Source organism: Sander lucioperca, chromosome 7 (assembly GCF_008315115.2).
Source record: "Sander lucioperca isolate FBNREF2018 chromosome 7, SLUC_FBN_1.2, whole genome shotgun sequence".
Lineage (NCBI taxonomy): Eukaryota > Metazoa > Chordata > Actinopteri > Perciformes > Percidae > Sander > Sander lucioperca.
Window position 1 is genome coordinate 28,028,391 of NC_050179.1, and position 19,079 is coordinate 28,047,469.

A 19,079-nucleotide genomic window follows, 5' to 3' on the forward strand; every position below is an offset into this window, starting at 1 on the left:
CTACTAAACTAAACTAAGCTGGGCGGTGCAGGGTACAACTCTGATTGGCTCATGGAGGCACGTGATCAGAGAGTAGTTTACGGAGCTTTGGAAAAAAACTTTGATACAGAGCGTTCTATGAACGGAATGAAGCATTTTAAATATCGCTCGATCACGTGAATTTGATCGTGGGAAGCCAAAATCGTGATCGTGATTAAAATTCGATTAATTGTGCAGCCCTAAGCAAAGGGAATGAATATATTTTAGGTAAGAAACAAAGTTGCTTTGTCTCTATTCCAGCAACATTTCTTAGGTGCACCACACATGCTGCTGTCAGCTAAAAGTTGCATTTGAACGTAGTAGTATTTTGTTTAGACTGGTCAGAGTCTACCCCAATAATATCTAAACCTTCCTGCCAAAACAGATGAAAACATTACGGGACACCATACAAAACAGTATGGTAAAATTATTAAAGAAAAGCTGTGATGTATAATGTAATGTATTTCATTGCACTGTGGAGCTAGAGCACTCCAGTTTACTATTTATTATTCCAGGCCAATATATTCTGAATTTTTGTCTCTTATGGGTCAAAAGTAATCTGACGTGCCAGATGGTTTGTTACACAGAACCATCTGAGAAACTGTCATTGGAAACTTTGTTTGGAATACGGCAGGCTCTTTACACTCTCCACACAATATCTACAAAGAGTAGTGTAAAAGTACAACAGCAATTCAAATGTACAACTTTGTATTCCTGACACTCAGTACAGTAACTGAGCCTATAAAGTGTTTTGGCAAGATGGAGCCCAAAGTATAAATTTGTGTAGCAGCGATCCCAAGTAATCCCCCTAAGTCTGAGCACCACTGTAGTGGTATGTTGCATAATTGTGTGCATTTTAATTGCAGGCTGAGTAAAGACAGACCAGCTTTTCTCGTTAAACAGTGTGTCAATCACGGGGGCACCTTTGCTTGTAGGGCTGCAGCTATCGATTATTTTAGTAATCGAGTATTCTACCGATTATTCCATCGATTAATCGAGTAATCGGATAAGAAATACTTGGTAAGAAATACTTAGTAAACAGCTATAGTAAATATTTATTATTGCTGTTAAAAAAAAGGAAACCTGTCTTTTGTATATATACACAAAAGACAGGTTTCCAAGAACCTTAAAAAAAAAGTACATTTTTGGTGGCCCAAATGTTAATATTTTTCATCCCCTTCCCCTTCTTGCCTCTGGCTCTTTGCACTGGATATGCAAAAGAGCTGTTCACTAACCAGAGGGTAAATGTGACGGTACAAAGCTTACAGCAGGGCTATTCAACTACACTGTTCTGGGGGACACATTTTCAGAAGCCTAATACACAGTGAGGAGAAAGAATAAAGAATGCAGACACCACCGGCATGATGACGTCATTCACGTGCATATACATGGCGCGTTCATGCCACCTCGGAATGACAGGGACCGCCCCCGTGATTACGTTGTTTTTCCGACTACCAGCGTTCACATTGTTAGGATGGTCGGGATGCGTGTTCTTCTTCTTCTGTTATATTGGCGTTTAGCATAACAACTTGTTGCATGACTGCCACCAACTGTTGGCCGTAGCCTAGAGCATCAGGTGTGTGAAAACCTGGTGAAAACATGGATGCCACAATAATTTGCTGCTGTTTTCTTATGCGAGCATACAAACAGCACATCGTCAGGTGTTTGTTATCTGCAGGACAACGAACGGGAAAGGACACGGATGTGTTTTTTGTTTTTTTATACATAGGGCTATCTATGAATAATTTGAAACATGTTATGTCTGTATGTTTCTCAGCAGAGGCGTTTGTCCACAATAAATAAGTTTGTCATTGAAATATGTTCAGTGAACCAAAGTCGCCTACATCAAACGTCAATTGTCAACAACGCGTCACCAACTGGGAAACTCGGTTAGCAAAATCTGGCCCGAGTTTCCCACCTCTGATTCCGACAGGAAGGGACGTGAATTATGACGTTTTCACTTGGAAAAATGTTTTTCCGATGTCCATGAACGCACGGTAAGTGGCCATGCTGGGGGGAGGAGCCGGTTTGTCTCCGGCAGCAGCTATGTTTCCAAAGATTAATAGCAAACTAATAAACAGTCAGACTACAAACCGACAGCTTTCGTTTTAGCTTGTTGGTAAAACATCGCTATTTGCAGAGTAGCATGCTGTAGGCTAGTTGTGTAAAACAGCGCGGTGGACGAGAGCAGCAGACGTTTACCTTGTGTCGGGTTTGCTCCGTGGAATGGATGAGTACACTGAATGTTTTCTACAGAGATGATGTAGCAGCATGTTTGCAGCTTAAAATGATCCCAAACTTTCTGTCGTTTTCTCTCGCCTGTCTCTTCTCTTAGACCCTCGCTATTTTCGTCTTCCTTCATTTGTAATCGGCACCGTCAGTCTTGTGTCCACAGAAGCGTCAACCTGTTGTGCGCTAGTAATAATCTTCCGTGCGGAAACACAGTGAGCCGTACAACCTTAATTACATTGATTTAACGAAGCTTCGAGGCAAAGAATTTTGCTTCGAGGATTTTTTGTAATCGAATTATTCGAGGAATTGTTTCAGCCCTATTTGCGTGCTCTGCTTCTGTTGCTTTGTCTTGAAGGAATTGGGACTCTGGACAGAATGTGGAAATAGACTGCTCAACAATCCTTGACACATTCTTTCAATTTTGTTTAACTTGGTCAGTTTGTCTCGCTGTGTCTTACTATGCATGGACTGGTAATTTAAACAAATTCAACGGGGCAAAGAGGCAGAGGTCGTGTTTATGCCGAATGTACAGGCAAATGTAGCTCTGTAGTCATGAACTTGGGAGGATAGTACACATATTGTTAAATGAGTCAAATCACAAATGAGTGAGTGTGTGAATGAATGAATGAATGAATGAACAACGGAGATCGTATGGAAGAGCTCAACGGAATGAGAACATATGCAGAGAATGATACTGGAAGTGAGTTGAATTGAATAGAGGTAAAAAAAGAAGACAAAAATTAAGCCCTGCACAGATAGAGAATAGGACAGAGATAGAGAAATGGAGAATAATAAGGTAGAAACTAGGAGGTTATAGTACGGAGTTGAGCATCTAGGTTGTGATGGTGGGTGTTGATAAGTTTGGTGTTAAGTTTTGTGGATGGAATGACGGAGAGCGACCAGATCAGGCTGGCGGAGCCCAGGAATGCAGACTTGCATCTGCATGGATCTTTTTCTGCTCAAAGATGTGATTGTCTTTCATCAGAGGGTTGGTGGAGAAAGAGGGAGAGTTGGGGAGAGACTTAAGACAATGTGAACATTGAGCTCAATATCAACACCTGCTAAGTGCCATTTTAGTTTGACCTAGTTTGACGGCGGAAAAACGGGTCTGTGCACCGGGTGCATAGTTCAAAAGGGTTGCACTTTGTGGCTTAATTAATCATAGGTGTGTTTTGGGCGTAACATGCTATAAACCAATCAGAGTGTCATCTCCCATTCCCTTTAAATGCCAGGCGCGTTTGTACCTTGGCACATTGCTATTATGATGGCGGATTTGCTGAGCAGGAAGGAGAGAAGAAACTGATCTGCTCGTGCGTGAAGTGATGGAGCGCGAGCAGATCATATCATAATACTATTTCACATTGTAGAATTTGTATTTTTAATCTTTTGCATGTTTGTGTGCTGCTGTGCGTCCCTGTGTGTGCGCCTAGGCTCGTGCTGTTCACGAGTCTAGGCGCATTTTACTAATGCGCTGTTAAAATAATGAAATGCTGCAGTATTGACTTTAGACTAGGTTTCTGTTGGTCAATGGCGCGATCACTTCCCGCTGCCTCAAGATAGCAATACGCCAAAAATTCACCTGAACACACCTCCCTGTAAGACCAGCAAGCTCATGGGCGCAAAGATGGGCGCAGGTGCATTTGCTATTTACATGACGTGGGCGCTGGACGGTCTTAAAATGGCAAAGATACTTGAGTCGGGCTTTGCGCCGCGCTGCAAGATAGGGCCCGTTGTCCCTGTAGGCCATTACACATTTTGACTAAATATGAGATAACCACATCAAAGCAAATTAATAGTACAGAGTATGCACTGGGATCTTGGTCAGTGTTTTGTTACATTTAGCTCTACTCAACACTAGTGCCCACGTCATGAGTTTTTCCCCAACAAGCTGTTCCTTTACATGTCTTAAGAGCTGGTCGGTGTTTATCACCATGGTGATACATTACCCGGCACCTTGTTTACCTTTGCTACCATAGGGACTGCTGACACGGCAATTAGCGCTCAGGTGCAGGCCTCAGGTGGCTCCCCTCATCGCTATGGTAACACCTGGAAAAGAGAGAGAGCGAGGAAGGGGGAAAGTGGATGGACGGTCAGAAGGGATGGAGATGAACATATGCTTTATAGGTACAATTGATTTGGGCAAAGGTCTCACGGGAAAGATAACTGAAGCCTGCCATTACCCTTTTCTCTCATTGTTTGTACTGAGCAGAGTCCTAAGGTTGAAACTTTTTTTAACCATAAATCATTTTTTTCCGATGGTATTTTTCATTCTCATTGTTCTTTGTGATCAGGCGCTGCTAATGTTTGCCAGTGGACATAAAGAAAAGGACAAAGGGGAATAACCCTGGAACTGAATTTCCACTTAACTTTTCTAAAATATTATGATATAAATTAGGGGTTCATCCACCTCACCATCCCATTATGCATCTGTCCATCTTGTCAACTTTACATAATGATAGAAAAGTGCTCTCTTCAGCAGGCAGGCCTTGGTGGGGCTGTGTGTATATACAGTATTTGTTAATGGGACTGGTTGGCCCATAGCCCAGTGGGGGAACACACACTCTGTTGTTACAGAGAACAGACGTTGGAAGGTGTGGGAGAAACAGACAGTGCAGTCCAAAGGTGGAGAGGACAAGTGCTTCTGCCATAAATATTTTGCATACAATACATCGTGGCTGCTGGTCAGATTCTGGTTTTGTTCTTTAGAATAACGGTTGTCATTGGGGAACAGAAGGAGCCTCTGCTCATGTGCTCTTCTGGTGAAACACCTTTGTGTTTCCATTCAATTTTCAAGCAGATTTTAAGCAAACTTTTGAAATGTCGTAAAAAAGAAAGAAATGTGACATAGGCGTGTTTCCAACTAGTTTGGAGCGAATAAAGTAGGCTTCAGCGTAGTTTCGTCAGAAGTTGGTGCTATATTATAGGCTATGTATGGCTGTAATCCGCTGTCAGAGAAACAAAAAAATAAGCTTTTACTTTAACCATGGATGTATTAAAGCAAATTCTCATAATACATCTTTTTTTGAACTTTATTTAAGAAAAATATGTTTATAATGTTGTGTTGGCTAGTGTGTTCGTGATTTCTGCATGATTCTGACTGGTTGGTTTGTAGGCGTTGGTCGTAGTAGTCACATTGTGAGAATTTGGTCCTAAATATCTGAAAGTTTTTGGTCTTCAAATCTCTAAATCGTGGGATGTGGGCATGTGTCATAGTGTGATTTGGATTGATTTCTAAAAATGTCAACACGTTTCTCTCATAATGGTTTACTTTTGTCTGCAACACCCCAATATCGCAATTGGCTTGTATATACTGTATTTGTGTATGTATCGTAACTTCCACCATAGGTGGCCACCATACCTAAAGGGGAAAAAAACTGTTTTATTAGTGTTGAATTCCAGTACTCATGTACAAAGAGTTCAATAAGGTTGATTATTATTAATTACTTTGGGACTTCATTGATGTCTTTACAGTATGTCTTTTAAATCAATTGTCAATCTTCATACCAGTTTTTCTTAATAAAACTGACATTTTAAAATATATATACAGAACATAGCAGCATTGTGAGGGTGGTGCAGCAGTGTTTAGATGGTGCTTAGCTCACTAGTTACGGTCTGCATGGTAACACAACACCTTCTGCACAAACTGGCAGAGCAGGTACAGAGGTAATATGTACAGAGAGAGAGAGTGCAAGGATGGAATCTTGAGCCCTGGTCATTCAGGTCTCACTGGTTCTTTTAGTTAGAGGGAGACGAGGATTCTTGTTAGCTACACGCACAGACAAACACACACACACACACACACACACACACACACACACACACACACACACACACACACACACACACACACACACACACACACACACACACACACACACACACCCAAGTCAGGCGTGTATTTGTCCCTGGAGGAGTTCTGGCTGTGTAGATTCCTCTGTCAACATGATTCATGATTGATGTTGATAGAATGAAAGTCATTTACAGTCAAACAAGCAGCACCACCACCACTACATCAACAGATGATGTGACTTGTATTGTGGATGTGTTGAGGTGTGTATTACTATCTCTGCTTCATCTGGGCAAGTGTGAGCATTGAACTATTACAGACAAGGCAATAACTAGTAATAAATGCACAACGTGATCACATTTTTTTTAAAAGCTTGTGCTACACTTTATTTAGATTTTTCTTTTTTTTACACCCTGTAATTGATACTGGAATGGAACTGCTTAAAAGAGTAAATCTTAATGTCGGGCACCAGAGTTTTAGTAAGATTTAAAACGACTGAACCCGTAGGTGTAGGGACAGGATACAAGTTTAACCCTGGTTCTCTGATCATGTCTGTGACCTAGGTGAGATAATGAAGCCTTTAGGCGTATGTGTATTGAGTCATGGTTTTAAGGATTTGATAACGTGTGAAGTAGATTTATAAAGGTCAACAGACTTTGGTTAGTCACTACGGTTGGATTTGTAAATATACTGTTTTCTCTTACATTTGCTGTAATCTGTGTGACCGATCGATTTGTGCCACACAAGTATGCAGAGCTCATGGCCTTTTCGGTGTTATCGAACTTTCCACGGTGTTGAACACTGAACATCAACCCTGCTCTTTCCACATGCATCCTTCCAGGGAACTGCTGTTAACACACCCTCATAAACACACACACACAGCACGGGCTTTCAACTACATCTGCAGAAACTGTATATAAACAGAGCGGACCCGTTGTTCATCTTCCAACATCAGCTTTTTCTTCAGCTAATGTTATTGGAGCAGGTGGCCCGAATCTTAGAGGGCTGCGCCTATACTCATAGAATCTGGAGTTACAATTCTATTTCGTATAGGCTACGCTATTGGGTTAGGGCGAAGCTGATGTTGTCAATGCCACCTGCGACACAGAGCCCACAAGCAGAACATAGACTCTTCCCCCCAATGCACTGACAGGAGATTGTATCAGATAAACTGTTATTCTGATAAAAAAGCCTGCCATGGTAATGACTTGGCCTAACTGGCTGCAAGGCCCAAGTCATGAGTGTAGGCATGCATGTTTAGTGAGAAATTGTACATGATTGACAATTTATGGGACGCCTGTGTTCCTCTTAGCCACCCAGTGTAGGGGGGGCGGATGAGGACCACAGGCGAGCACACATGCAGCGGTGCATCATTCCATGATTGTAGGCGTGCATGATTAGTGAGAAATTGTATTATGATTGATAATTTATGGGACACCCGCGTTCCACCCAGCAGCCAGTGCAGGAGGGGTGAGGACAGCAGGCAGAACACACATGCAATGGCGCATCATTCGTCGTTGAGTGGGTCATGGGGGGGCTCAGACATATCACGCAGATAGAAACTGATGAATGGGCATGGGGATGCACAGGAGGCTGCTGCGCAGATGTTGGCTACTGTCATGCCTCTGAACAAGGCCGCAGACGCCGACAGTACTCTTGTAGAATGTGCTCGGATGCCCTGGGGGGGCTCCGCCCCCTCTGCGTGATAGCCTCGCACAGCCAGTGAGACAGACGATAAACTATCGATTGTGCGGGGACCAGTGAGTTCTTTTGCCAGTTTATGGCGAAGCCCAGTGTTTGCAGGTGTCGTAAAACTTCCATAGTTTGCAGCGCTGCCTTTTCCCGAGAGGGGGCCAGAATGAGCAAATCGTCCAGATAAAAAAGGACTGTGATGCCTTTTTTCTGCATTGGCTGAAGTGCTGTCTCCATGCACTTGGAAAAAGTGCGGGGGGCCAGTGAGTACCCGAACGGCAGCCGGTTGTACTGGAAGTGGGCCCCTTGGAAAAAGAAGCGCAGGAATTTCCTGTGTCTGGGAATAATTTGGATGTGAAAGTATGCGTCTTTCGGATCCACAGACGTAAACCAATCGTGGTGGCGCTCACATTCCAACACCGGGGGGCGTAGAGCGGAGGTCGAAGCCTGGGAGGGCGCCGCCGCAGGAGAGGCTGTGGGGCGTTTCCTCTTATGGCGGTTGTCGTGGTGGCGGCGCTGCTGTGGAGGAGCCGCCTTCCAAGAGCTGAGCCTTCGTAGCTGCTCTGCCTCTTCGGCCGCCTGGTGAAGGTGGGACGTGGCCGTCTGTAGGCAGGGCCCAAATAGTCCATAGGGAGCTATGGGGCTGTACAGAAGCTCGCATCTGACCTCCGTGGGTAGCTGCGACATGTGGAGCCAGATGTTTCGCTGGACCACAGTCGCTGGACCGCACACTGGTGTGACCGCTCAGTGACCTGAGTGCAGACCTGATCCTGGGGGGACAGAGGCGTGGGCAAAAAAAGTAGCCTTCGGAAGCAGGATGGATGCCAGGCTCTGTTCCTGTGTCGCATTGAACCCGGGTGAACGGGGCGTAGTGTGAGACTGGAGCCTTCAGTTTCCCGGGCTGGGAGAGAGCCTCCTCCACAAAAGGCCCGAAGCTCCGTAAAGCGCGGCCAGATTGGAGCCTGTTTGGACGGCGGCTCCTGGACGTACACATTCCCGCTCAAGAGGCCGCGAGCGGGGGCTGGAAGTTCAGCCGGGAGCACTATGCCTCTCTGGTCTGCCGCCTTCTTAATGATGTCTGGCAGATCCAGGAAGAGAGCCCTAGCAGTGGAGAGTGGAGCCGCCTGTGGCAGAGGGGAAGAGCGCCGAATTGGTGCCCCTGGCCGTTCTGGAGATGGGGAGAGACGCAGTGGGAAGGCATCGATCCCTGTCTCGCGGCCCAGTTCTCCCAGAGGGGAGGAGGGAAAACCGATGAGAGAGTCGTCGTTCGGCCATTCAAGCTCTTTAGATGGCAGGCGGGCGCAGAACTGGCAGGAGGCCTGGGGGGTGAGTGCCATGCCGGCGTGAGCGGCACCGAGGCAGGTCTCGCAGCGGGGGTGGAGCTCCGACGGCAGGATGTAGCCGGTCCGGTAGCCAGAACAGATGCGAACACCGCTGGAGGTGGAGGTCTTCATACTGCTAGCTTGAAGAAAAACTGTGATATGAACAACGGGTCCGCTCTGTTTATATACAGTATCTGCGGACGTAGTTGAAAGCCCGTGCTGGACCCAAGGGCGGGAAAGAAAATCTTCAAGACTGCAGGGGTAAACCCAATAGCGTAGCCTTAGAGGGCGAAGCCTATACGAAATAGAACCAGGTTTCACACTCCTGTCCTCTCCTAACACAGTTCATGCCATGTAGGCCATGTTAAGTAAATCATGTCATATGTGTCTTATGTGGGTCCATCTGTCAAATACACTGCGATCACACAACAAAGAAAAATACTTATACAATACAAAGCATTGTATTGTAGATACATGGACATTTTGGCACACTGTGCTCGGAACCAGCCTAACATGAAACAAAAGCAGCAATAAGAAGTTTTAGAATTTAATTTAAAATTTGAATAAAGCCAGTGTCCACTTTTATTTAAAGTTTTATTTGACTTAGTTTTTTTGTTGTTTTTTAAAAAAAAGTCAGAATTCTGACATTAATCTCGGAATTCTGAGAATAAAATCAGAATTCTGATATTAAAGTCAGAATTCTGAGATTAAATTCAGAATTCTTAGAAAAAAAAGTCAGTCTTACTTTAACTTCATAATTCTGACTTCACATGTGACCCTAATCCTCTTCTGTACTCAGGATTCTCTTTGCGTGCGTGCGTGTGTAACGGCCGGCCAGTGAGGTTGTAGCCCGCAGGCGCTTGTGGAGTTTAACTCCGAAAAGCCAATTAACCACAAGTTCCCGTTAATCTTATGATGGACATGTGTTGTGATATTTAAACAAACGATCCGTCAACGGAGAAATAAAAGCCTCTTTTTTTACAAGACAGGTCTGATGGACCTGGAGCTTACAGCGGGGTCTCAGAGCGTGACTGTCCGAGCGACGAGATAACGGTCCCGGCAGGCGCTAGCTGGCTGTCGCGTCACTTTATGGAGCTTCTCAACTCCGAAAACTTTGAAGCAAATTGTCAATTCAGAAATCTAAACAATTCATTTCTCACCTAAAACGTTCTCAGAAGTGAATTTATAAGATGGCGAAAATTGTTAAAATTGTCCTGTTGTTGGTCTGTCTATGTACCGGAAACTGGACCCTCGTTGAATGCCGAAATGAATGTTGGGATATGGGTGCTGCTAAGTTCATACAAGTTACCAACCAATGCATCCTCGGTAAAATGGGCGTGTCAAGAACATTTCCGGGAATCTTAACTGTTCTTGGTGAAATGCGAACTTGTGTATTGGGACAGTACTTTGGCAACACGAGATGACGTTTCACAGGGACACAGAACACAAGTCAATAGAAGAACATAGATTGAGAAACGCCAATTCACTTGGACTCAAGGATGAACTGATTACATTTTGGAGGCGAAAGGTTAAAGGTCAAGGTCACTGTGACCTCATGTCTGTCCCATTCCCATATCTGAGGAATGCCTTGACGGAATCTCTTATCCTCACACATTCACTGGTACAACATTTCAAACCATGTCTAATTGGATGAAATAACAAAGTGAGGACAGTTTATATCCAAAATGACAAACGTTAACTTCCCTGTGACATCATTTAAGCCTCTGAACACCCACACAGGTGATTTCAGTTGTTCTGGCTGATTAGACCTATGCTAAGGTTGAAGCCAGAGCTTTGATGGGAATTTATTAGGTCACACATTTCATCTACCAATAAGAATGATAAAGGTGTCATTTAACCTGCCCTAACAGGTGCAACAAAGCTAACAGGAGGCCCAGGAAGATGTCAAGCAATCAGTCCTGGGAAGAGGTCCAATCAGCCAGATTAACTGAAAACACCTGTCTGGGTGTCCAGGGCCTTTAGCATTCTGGCCATTATTATTCAACGCCATAACTAAGGAACAGAAGGGGAGATTGTGACCATATTTCACATTTGGTTGGATACTGAATTGGTGACACAAATATTGGGTGGCTACCTTAAAACTTTGGTGATTGTATAGATCTGCCAGGTTGAAGATGTGTGTGAAGTAGGGCTGGGCGTTATGAAGAAAATCAAATAGTTTTGACCACATACATCGATGTCGATATAGTGGCGATAGTGCAGGGTTGACTATTGGTGCTTTCACAAAATATTTATTATAATTATAAATAATTATTATTATAATATTTAAAAAATCAGTAATGTGGATATAATGACTAAGTGGGTAAAGGCAAATAATAGAACAGGTAGAACAGTCTGGTAAGTTCAGAAAATTACATCACTGTACTGTAATGCAGCCTGTAAAACCAGGAAAAGACAACACGTGTCATATTACGATATCCAAAATTTAAGACGATAACGAGTCCTCATACATCAATGTCCATATAATATTATATAAGTATATTGCCCAGCCCTAGTGTGACGCGTCCATGTTCTGCACAAAAATACACTTAATATATTTAATTAAATTGCTTCAAAATCTTCACTACATATATTATGTGAGTCTGGACAGACATGGATGTAAAACTTGACTGGTTGGTGGAGGCAAACAACTGCAAGGTGGTAATTCTAGTTTATTTACTATTTTATTTACTAGTTTATTTACGCTGAATATCGTGATATTCAGCGTTATGGCATATTGCATATTTTCTTCATATCGCACAGCCCTAATAACTACCCTGAAATTGTGTCAGATGCAGCATAATGTCGCAATATTTTCATCTGATTCATCGTTTAGTCTAATTTGTTTGATATGAAAATAGTTAGGCTATTCTTTCTAAATTATCAATTAATGTTATGTAGTCATTGTTTTCAAAAAATAGTTCATAAACCTTCATTTGACTAGTTATTCACTGAACCCAGCCATCACGCACCGCGCCGTCACATCCTGTGTCACCCACCACCACAAGTAAATTCTCAACGTGGGAAACACTGCAGTAGATATTTATGCTGAAGACTAAGTATGCACCTATCCGATACGCCAAATGAATATTAGTGCTGTTGCTGACCTTATTTAGCGGATCGGCCATGATGTAACGGATCCACAGTAAATACAGTTACTTTGTCAGTGATATTTTTAAATTTTATGTTTCCACTATCAGATAACATTCAGTCAGTTTTGTAGTGCCACAGCAACTCCTCATGATATCTTGCATAAAAATGATTTCCATTAGTTTAGCAGTTAAGTATACCAGGGTATCAGGGGAAAAGAGAGCACTGGTATGGGATCAGTACTCAGCATCGACAGATACTGTACCATGAGTTGGGTTATTGGAATTGGGAGCTGTTAAAATGGCTAATGTGCGTTCTATGTAAGCAGTGTTGCGTCAGTGTCGTCCATCCAGCCCCTCTATCCTTCACCTTTGTCTTACCCCACCCTCTAGTTATTTCACTATCGGTCCTGCACAGCCCTTTGACCACAGTTGTAACCCTCTTTACATCATCAGTTCCATCAGTTCAGCACACAATCCCATGACGCCATATAATGTCAACCCAATTCCTTTCCACCAGCTTAACTTTGGGATCACAACTAGGGACTGACCGATACTGGTTTTTCAAGGCCGATATGCATTTACAGTGAAAATGAAAATCTTTTAAATCAAAATTGAGATTTTGGAAAAAACTTTATTTAAATGCTTTAAGCAATTATTTAATAAATTAGAAACTTTCAACAAAATACACAGTGAAAGATAGTCAGTCACATAGTGTTGTGGAACATTAAGTCAGACTCAGTGGGGAGTGAAACCGAAGCAGAGGGACAGACACAGAGCTGTAGTAGAGCCAGAGTAGCGCACTTTTTAATTAACTAACTTTATCAGTTATCAGGCAAATTAAATGCGGATACAGACAATAAACTGTCAAAAAACAGCCCGATAATCAGCCAGGGCCGATAATTGGTCTATCCCTAATCACAACAAATTGTAACAAAATGAAATGGGGTCAAACTGCAGTCTGGACCCCTACCCGTATTCAGTAGGGGTGTGCAAAAAAATCAATTCAAATTCGAATCGAGACTCAAGCTCTACAGATTCAAAATCGATTCATAGAATTCCAAAAATCGATTCATATTTTTTTTCTTCGTTTTGACACTTGTCCTGACATGACATTACCTTGCCATTCCCATAGATGGCGTTGCGTCGAATTCACACTGACGCCTGGGCACTCTTGTCATAATCAGAAGAAGAACGAGTGCAGCAGAGGTAGTTTAGTTGGCGCAAACAATGGCAAACCTCACAGAAAGAATTATTCAACCTGCTCCATCCCATGGATGTATTAAGAGAACGCTCCATCCTCATTGAAGGCGAGAGTTTGGACACATTTCGGCTTTTATAACCTCAAGGGGAAGACGGAACTTGATAGGAATCATGCTATATGCAGGCTTTGCCAAGCGAAAGTTAAGTATTTTGGAAACCCCATAAACTTGAGAACTCACATGGTACGGCATCACCCAGAGGTTAACATTAAAGACGTGGACGAACAACAACCTAAAGTACCTCCTCCTAACGTGCCAGTCAACCAAGGCACTTTCTTTCAATGCTCTAAACTTCCACCGTTGCGTCAGAGAGAGTGTTCTCAACTGCTGGAGACATCGTAACTGCACATGCTCACTCCAAAACAAGTAGACCAGCTTCTGTTTCTGCAAAAGAATGTACGGATTACAGCCAGTGGTGGACTATGAACTGGTCACACACACACACACACACACACACACACACACACACACACACACACACACACACACACACACACACACACACACACCTAAATGTGTATCCATTATGTGATTCTGACACATCACAAAAGTTCTGTTGAATAGACTATAGTGGCTACAGTTCTAAAAAGAAAGGGCCTAATTTTAGGAAGTTCAATGTGCCCAGTCAAGTTCACATTTCAACAGTCAACCTGGTAGCTGAAGTACTCCTTAAACCACATTTAGCAGTATTTTTTGTTTTATCTTAGTACAGCACTTTAAAGCTAAATGTAAAAGCTCTTTTTATTTAACAGTTTTATACTTGAATTAAATGTATTTGAAAGCTGGCCAAAGCTTGGCACATTTGCAGTTTTTAGTTGCAAAAGTTTTTGTTTTTGTATGAAGACATATAAAGTAATATCAAACTACATTTATTTTGTTGTGTTTCTTTTCTTTTAAATTGTATGTCTACTGCAATCACATGGGAAAAGTAACTACATTTACATACTGTGAATTGTTTTTTTGAATCGAGAATCGTTTTTCAATCGAAAATTGATATTGAATCGAATCGTGAGCCTAAAAATCTGAATCGAATCGTGACATTTTCTGAATCGTACACCCCTAGTATTCAGCTTCTTCTTCTTGTGTTTTTAATTGTTAAAGCATCGTTATCCATCATTATGCTAAGCTAAATTGTCACACATTTTAGAGACATTGTCTCTTACTGTAATCACAACCAAATTCAGTCTCCTATTGCCCTCAAAATCAATTTTATTCCTCTTCACCACATTCATTTAATTTATCCATCTCCTCCTCCTCCTCGTCTCCCAGCGCAGGCTGACTGTAGTTTCTGTGTTGTGATGGTACCAGGCCACATCGCCACTCCACTCAAACCACCTCCTTTGTCTCTCATTCTTTCATGTTTTTCCTCCTACTGCGGCAGAGCACTCCTTGATCCTGATCTCCTCTGTAAAATAAGAATTTTCATTCCTGCCCTGTTTCTAATAAGGCATCTCTGAGTCGTTTTCTTATTCTTCAAATTCAATTGTGATTCATGGATTCAGAAACATGGTGAGCTGGCAACAAGATTAAGACCATTCTCCTGTGTCATGAGAGGCAAAGTTGAAGATTGCATAAATTTACCATTCTGAGTCAATAATCTACCTTAAAAATCATGGACAAAGGTGAAATGACGTAATGGAGGTTTGCCTTTTATAAGGTCAACGGAAAGGATTTTTGTTGGTTTAAAGTTATAGTCAACGCTTTCCTCTTCAAACAATGTATCGACTAATACAAAAGTAATTCCTCTCGATTATCACCTATGACCAGTGTGGCGGTGTCTGTATCTGCGGAGACCCTTCTGCCTGTTTCTTCTCTTTTCCTTTTTTTTTTTTTTTTTGTCAGGGCGTTTTGGCTCTTTGTTGGGGTGTCAACAAAGCTGAGAAAAGCTCATAAAAGCACCCAGCTCATAACAGCTTCATCCGCCGCTTTGTCTCGTATCGACGCACGATGTCTAACGGCCCTGACACACCAACCCGATAATTGGCCGTCGGACAGTGTGGCAATCAGTGACTCAAGTCTGTTTGGTGTGTTCCATGCCGTTGTCCGTCGGAGGGGCTGTCGGCCTTAATTTTGGCCGACCTGACTTGCTGGGTCGGAAGGCGGGAAGTCAGACTTTATATCGGACTCTGCTAACCCGGAAATAACGAGCGGGATGAGTGACGAACGCCTCTTAAAATCTGACGAAAATCTTTTAAACTGACCTTTGTCGATCTGAAATGAAGACAGAGTCAGCAACTACGTGGCCTATTTCTCGCTTAAAATGTATTGAGAAACCCATTTCAGTGAACTATTTTCGTAAAATACGAGATTGTATTTCGAACAAGCCGCCATTACTATCGGCTGGAGAAGCCAGACCCACGTGACGCGTTGTCATTTCCGGTTTTCATGTTTTGTATTACGTCGCACGCGCAGAAGGTACGCTAAAGACGATGTCGCTTCGGTGTGTTCCAAGGCAATTTTTGGACCTCGGGGAGCCGACTGATCAGTCCGACTGCCTTTTCTGCCGACAGTCAGCTGTCAGGTTGGTGTGTCAGGGGCTTAACAGACACAGAGAAACAGACACGATGAAGCTCTGCATTCACTCATAATCCGACAATGTGGCAACTTGCTGCAGAGGTGTGTGTGTGTGTGTGTGTGTGTGTGTGTGTGTGTGTGTGTGTTTGTGCTTTAAAGCATAACTGCTGCGCATCAATCTGAAAAGAACGTTTTATTCCTCTGATTCCCTGCTTTGTTAGGCGCTCCTGTTCATTCATTCACTCTCTAGCTCGTTCAACCACCGCTGTATTCTCTGTCCCCTTCAGAATCAGGTTTATTGCCAAAGTAAGTTATACTTACAAGGAATTTTCCTTGGTGGTTGGTGCATACATGAACTAACAAACATATTAAACAGTATGAAATAAACAATAAATAAGCCAATACTCACTACATATACTACCTTAAGATGTTTCTCAAATATATGTTGTCTAAGCTAATTGAATGCTATTAATCACTATATACTGTAAGCTAGAGCAGTATAGTGAAAGGTCTTTAAAATATTCGTCCTCAGTATAATGCAGTCAATATGTGTCATTGTTGATATGACAATGGGTCGACTCGACGTGGAGTGAGAGGTATGTTAACAGAACAGGCATACCAGCCGTTGTCTCAGCTCAGGCCTGAAGAGTGTACACAGGCACTCCTGGATCAATAGAAACACAGACGAAGGCCAGCAATCACGTACTGAAGTCCCTCCTCCTGCATTTAGTGTTTACTTAGTCTTTATCTAGCAAACTGCCTGCTTCTCATTTGTTCTGTAGCGTTCTGGCTTTACATACAGGCAATAATGTAAAGGATGTTTCAGAGCAGATGACTGATACTGAGCTGATAGCACAGACGGACTAAAAGAGAAAGGGTCAGAAAGATTGTATGATAGAGATCAGTGTGAGTCAGAGAGGAAAGCGGTGTGGGCCTCATCTAAGTCCTCACCTCCCTTGGACACCGTTGAGATGTTGCCATGGCATCCTTTACCCAAGTTACTGCGCCTGAGTTTCACTAGCAATATTAAGATAAATATCTATACGTTGGATTCCTATAATGTCACAATAGCCAGGCATTGTCCCACAACAGCCACAGTCCTGTTCTGAGAACCAATTAAAAAATAGTGGGCAACTTAACATTTACAGTGAAGTCCAGTATGGTTTGTGTCTAACTGTAATTTTTGAGACTGTAAATTGTAGAGCTACTAAGCAACTATTATATCAAGTGTGCTTCAGTCAGTTTTCAATGTATTTGCATCAGAAAAGTGGAACTCCCACAACCTACTTGTGACTGCTGTTGTTCCTCTTTGGTTATAGATGTCATGTTAAGCATATGTCATGATTGTTGTTAGATTGAGAAACTGTTTCTGCTACACTGTACTGTAAGATGTTTGTTCCGTAGTACATTGTTTGCCCACATCCTGAAGATTACTGCTTTAGACATCTGCACAGACAAGTGGGTTTATACACAGTGCCTGGTTTAGGCACTGAGCACAAATTACATCATCTACATTATAGAGAATATTTGACATGTACTCTGGTTACCAACAGGGTTACTTCCACATAAGATGCTGGCTGGGTGAAACATTGTTTGTACTAAAAGGGGAGTAAAAAAACTTAATTTAACTTAATTATCAACTAAATTGTCACAAACGTTTTCAGAAATTAAAACATCCATCAAAAATGATCACGGTCTTTATACTAATGAAATTTGTATTCATGTTATGATGGATACCAATAAGGTTGCCACCATACCATGCGCTGGTGTAAATTATCATACAAGTACATTGACTGTACTTTAATACAATTTTGACTTGCTTGTACTTTACTTGGATATTTCCATCTTATGCCACCTTATACTTCTACTCTACTACATTTGAGGCTGAGGTTGACTTCTTGAACCCAGATTGGCCAAATGTGCCAAAAAATATATTTTTACACAAGCCTGGATTAATAACAATAATGATTTATACTTTATTAATTCCACAAGGGAAATTACATTGTTTTCACTCTGTTGTTGTTATACACATTACACACAGGCCTGAATTACGCACACATGCTCAGTACCTATACATGCACTAATAGAGAGATGTTAGAGTGAGGGGGCTGCAGCTGTCAATGGACAGTCACCCAGAGTGCCCCAAGAGCACCTTGGCAGTGCCCATGAGGTGAACTGCCACCTCTCCAGCTACCAGTCCAACACCTTGGGTGGCATGTTGCGATCGTCATTTCCGGTAAGTGCACAATGTCTATGCGCGATTTGAGACAACACTCCCCTGTCGAAATTTACGCACTATGTAAGTCAGTACGTAGTGTACAAAGTGTACTGCCTGTTAGTGCACTAACATAAGTGCGCGGTTTGAGACACACTACTGTTGTAGTTGGTGGGACTTTTTCCGGCAGTGGGGATATGTCATCATAGTTTGGGTGTACATAACACAATATAATTGCTCATTGATTATTTTCATTACCCATCCATCTATCAATATTTATGTTTTGGTAGCTAATTTCATTGTTTAGTCCATTTTATAATTGGGTACTTGGCTGAATAGGTGAGTGTGTACTTCTTGGCTGACAATAAAAAGTAGAATTTTAAAGAAATACAATGGAACCTTTTATATTTAAAAATCTAACAGATCTATAATCAATATTTTAACTTACAAAATAATAATAATAATAATAATAATAATAATAATAATAATAATAATAATTTAAAAAAAGTGTTTTGTAGAAATTGCTATCAAAACATTGCCAGGGCCTTGGACAGTCAGCAGATTACCTGGGTAAAACAGACGTTTCCTTTCTAAGTTGTGCTTTCAATAATACATTTTTAAAGAAATGGTAGTATCAAGTAACCTGTACCTCTGTTTTTTAAGAATTGCAACAAAATAACTTATCTCGTCCTGTACAACTGCATCTGATCTGCCTCAATGTTCCTCTTCTCACGCATGCACGCACACACACACACACACACACACACACACACACATACACACACACACACACACACACACACACACACACACACACACACACACACACACACACACACACACACACACACACACACACACACACACAAATTTGCAGAGAAACCAACAGTGAAATTGGTGAGGCAAATTAACAAACATCACTTCGTTTTCAGCTTGATCTATCATGGC

General features: G+C 42.3%; 1 protein-coding gene and 1 long non-coding RNA gene across 3 annotated transcripts in view; both read left to right on the forward strand.

The window, feature by feature from the left end:
• The window catches only part of fa2h (fatty acid 2-hydroxylase), a 54,330-nt gene that overhangs the window by 14,980 nt on the left and 20,271 nt on the right, over positions 1-19,079 (forward strand). The gene's annotated exons all lie outside the window — the stretch shown is intronic.
• Positions 9,944-16,921, forward strand: LOC118495385. The gene is made up of 3 exons (XR_004897767.1): positions 9,944-9,954; positions 10,472-10,476; positions 15,954-16,921. It is a non-coding gene; the product is annotated as an uncharacterized LOC118495385 (long non-coding RNA).